Consider the following 4,851-nt stretch of genomic DNA (forward strand, 5'->3'; position numbering starts at 1 on the left):
TATACTTAAAATTAAAATTCACTCGAATATTCAATTAAGGTATATTCAAAATAAGTCAGAAGTCTATTTTGATTTATTAGCTAAGTTGATTTAATTTCTGTGTACAATTTGCAAATTCGTCGATATTTCTACAGGTTTAATAACCATTAAATAAGTGCTTTTTAAATATTTTACAATCCTTATTGATTGAAAATTAAATCCAAAGATTTTTAACTATATTCAGTTATATGATATCCGTGCTCCATTCAGAAACTAATACCTTTATACCAAATAAGTTTAATGCCTGGACACACTGACCGTTTTTATCGCATTGGTCGGACTGATCAGTGCTCGTTACTCGCTAGTCGTCAGTCGGGACCAAGTAAAAGACGTCGTAGGAATGCTAACAATAATATTATACAAAGAAAACTATTTTACTAAAACCATAAAAAAACATTTCGAAACCAATTCAAATTATTAACTAGATGTGACGTGATTGTTTAATGTTTTGTTTAAATTACTTGTATTAAAATATAGGTATTAAATAAAATTATCTTTTTGTATAGAAAACATAATATTTATAGGCATTCACGATGAACCAACGATCCGCTATTTCAAGAGAAATGGTAATGAATGATATATTATTATGATTATTTTTAATATTTACCTAATAAATTTATTTTAAATATATGATTTATTTTTCCGACTCAAGTTTTGTTCTTGTACTGCACCATTTTGACATATTACAAAAATAATCTTAAACAAAGATGTGGTTAATACCATGTTTTCTCAAGTCTCTCTGTTTTCTAAATGCTTCCCTGCAAATTCTGCAAACACTTAAAAAAAATACCAAGATATAATCATGTTAATTTGTAAAAGAGTTTTTAGATTAATTTTATAGTATGCTTATACTGTACTGCTGATATGCTTTTTAATAATACCGTAAATATGGTTTATTGTATTATAATTTATATATAAGACTGTTGTCATACTCAATACAATATTTATTTATTTTATCTATAAAACTATTAATAAATGATTAAAAACACAAACAAACAATAGATTCACGATGATATATTTATAATTACATAAATCGTACAATTACGAGTATATACATCATTAATATTTAACACTTATACAAATACAACAATACTATGTAATATTATTATTATATTAATAACAATATCTTATATTTCCAATAACCCCTTGTCAATTAACATTAACAATATTTTATATCATAATATAGACCATGGGTTGGCCATACAAATAGAACACAGAACACCAAATAAAATGCATAAAAAACGCCTTTCTAAAAAGCATTAGCATATTACATAGCAGTATCAGCATTAGAATTTATCGACTATATGCATAAGCATAGTGAAAAAACTAGTATTTTTTATTGAATGAAAGAGACAAACTACATCTTATGCCGACCAAGAAACATTGAAAAAAGTTAATTTGCCCAAAGTTGATTTGTTAAGACAAATAAATATATATTTAAATTAATATTTTTATCATATTATAAATCATTAAACTTTTCATTATCGTACATAGATATAAATTGTTATTAATTTTTAAAATAAATTGTTTTTGTCAAATAAGATCATTTTCTATCTATTGACGGACTTAAAAATGATGTGTAATAATGTAAACGAATAATAAAATATTGTGTTTAAAAATTGAATAAATAATACCCCCATATGCACCATTGTATAAATGTAATCAATGGTTAAAGTGGAGGGGGACGGAGTACTTCTTATTTACGGTAAGATTCAGCGTCCCCTTTAATTTAAGTCTCCAAAGTCCTAAGGGACACTTAACAAGAAATGTATTGTAAATTTATGTTGCGTGTTAATTTTAATAATTTATTAATTAAATGGCTTACGCACACACATACATCGATAATCACCAAATTTAAACGTATTTTATTTCGCGCGAATAATTTCCACGTTTCTGAAGATGAAGACGCGTGCGATAAGCGATAAGCGATAAGCGATTATTAAATAATAATTATAGTTTAATAGTGTCTTAGAACTAGACGTGCCCTAAGGTAGTGTGTAATCCACATTCACGCTGTGTCTAATTATTGATACCCGATCGCTTGTGTAGATATCCTGATAACACGTAACTGGCTGTAGTGCTGTACGGAAAGGTTAAATAATATTTGTGTAGCTTAAGATAATATGTGATATAATGATTATAATTTAAACAAATATTAAACTGAAAGAATACGAATAGTGGTATTTATTATAAATTATTTTTATTTGTTTTTTTAATGAAATGTTTAAAACTAGAATGTAAATACATTTTTTTTAACATTTCAGGTGATGTATAACGATTTATTTTTTTATTTAGCAGGCATTGTGTTTAAAATATTATTTTACATACTATTAACATAAACTTTTTATGACCAAAGGTGTGTGAAAGAAAAAAATTATGGAAGTTTTTACACTAGGTATTAGTGTGTTTCTTAAAAAACTTTGGAAGAAGAACTCGGGAACGCTCCTCAATTTTTGGTGACTTTAGTCCCCCCTCAACATTTTTCCCACTTTAACCATTATGTAATAATTAAGTCTTTCATTTATTATACTTACTGTTAAGGAAAAAATGATCATCTAAGAGTGATGGGTAACAAAAAATGTGAAAAGGATCAGTTTTCTAGTATCAGTGTAAAATGTACATAGATACATTAATTATTCTCGTTTCTTTATCATAACTTTAATCAAATAAAAGTATAGGCAAATAAAGCAAATGCAAAATTTAACTTTCGAATTCCTGTTTAACAGAATTCGACTAAAATCAAAGTCAATAATATTGAGATTAACTACTTTAAAGTCGGAAACGGCCAACAGAAACTTTTGATATTTCCAGGAGCACTAGGTATGTCAACCATATAACTATAAAATAATTTTTCTTAATTCTTCTACAAGATTTTAAGTTTTGAATTTTGACAATAGACTGCTTCAACAACAGTGATATTGTATTATTATAATACATTTATTTAGGTCAAGTCGACGATTTTAAACCACTGACGGAAAAGCTCAACCGAGAAAAATATACAATATACATATGGGATCCACCCGGTTATGGTTCGAGTCGACCACCGAACAGAGATTTTTCACCAGGATTTTTGTACCGTGACGCGGATTGTGCCATAGCACTTATGGAGGTGATATTATATAGGTAGATACACTAACGTACGATGGTAAAAGTAATTATTGTTTTCTAATTTACAGGTGTTAGGCATCAACAGGTATTCAATGTTGGGCTGGTGCAACGGTGGATGCACCGCACTGATCGCAGCATCCAGAGCTACTCACCGAGTAGATAAGCTGGTGGTGTGGAGTTGCAACGCGTACGTCACTAGCAAAGATCTCGAATGCTATGAGACGACGCGCGACGTCCACAGCTGGCCCGATCAATGGAGACTACCGCAGTTTAAAATGTATGGTGAAAAGTACGTTTCGGATAAGTGGTCCGAGTGGATAGACGCATCCCGAAAGATTCTCGACAATGATGGCGGCGATATATGTATTGACGCGCTGGCACAGATAGACGCACCCACGCTCATCCTACACGGGGCACAGGACGTGTTAGTAGCAGTCGAGCACGCCGTGTATCTACATAAAAATATTAAGAAGTCGACGTGAGTGAAATATATTTTTAATAGTAGGTTTAATTGTACATCATCTACAAACAATGGCGAAAAGACTGTGTTATATTTTTTATTCACCATTCGTATTTTGTAGAAATGAAGTCGAAAACTATTTAGGATTCTACCAAAAATTAAGTAAATTTAAAAAGCCATAGTAAAAATAAACCAACAAACCATAACGTTAAGATTTTGATTCTGAATTTTGGTATTCATTTTATAAATCTATATATCTTTATCTCTAAATTAAACAATAAGAGGATCTCTCGTCCTAATTAGTAGTATCCATCTCACAAGTGCATAACATTGTAATTATTTATATACATAAAATCACATTTAACTACGTATTAGTTTTTAATATAAAAGTAAATTATTATTATATTATTAAAAGTATAATTAACTAAACTATTTTTGGAAGTATTTTTTCTTGGTATTAATATTGAAATGAGGTACAGAATACAAATTTAGGTGAGACATTCTCTTAACGCTCGTCAAGTCCGACTAGTAAATTTTGTTCTTGAGATTAAAGGGATTCAAAATTTTTCAAAAATTGTTAAAAATGGTTTTTGTAAGAGTTTAAAATAATTTTTCAAACGAGTTCCCACTTATATCATCTATCGCTATGATGACTAAAAATTTATTATAAATTATGATTTTAGTTTATGTTTATTCTTTAAAAACAACCATATCAAGTATTTACTAATTATAGATTTGTTTTTTTTTTTGTATTTTAGACTTGAAATATTTCCAAATGGCAAGCATATCATACATTTTATGTACCCAGAAAAATTCAATTCGTTGGTGGATAACTTTCTTACTACTATACATTAATAAATCGGTTACTACTTAATAGTTATAACTTAATACTTTTATCATTAATTTAGATTAGGTATATTTAATTATTATTTATATTATTTGAAGTGCATTTAATTCAATTATATGCACGGCATATATTATTGAATATGTTTTCCTTGATATTCAAAAATTTAAATTTAAACATAACCATAACCATTGTACAAGAACGAAACAAGCCAATATGTATTTAATTCCTATATGTAGAACGGAATTTGGAAAAAGAAACCCCATTAATGTTGGAATTAAGATGGCAATTGAATTAAATATAGACGTTGGTTTGTTTAAAATCTTTAGATTATATAAAAAAATAGTATATGAAAAAATTTAATTACAAGTATAGATAATTTTGTTAACTGTATTCCAGT

At 28.2% G+C, this 4,851-nt stretch overlaps 1 pseudogene; it reads left to right on the forward strand.

The window, feature by feature from the left end:
- Positions 1–4,851, forward strand: LOC113556993 (annotated as a pseudogene).

Source organism: Rhopalosiphum maidis, chromosome 4 (genome assembly GCF_003676215.2).
Source record: "Rhopalosiphum maidis isolate BTI-1 chromosome 4, ASM367621v3, whole genome shotgun sequence".
NCBI lineage: Eukaryota > Metazoa > Arthropoda > Insecta > Hemiptera > Aphididae > Rhopalosiphum > Rhopalosiphum maidis.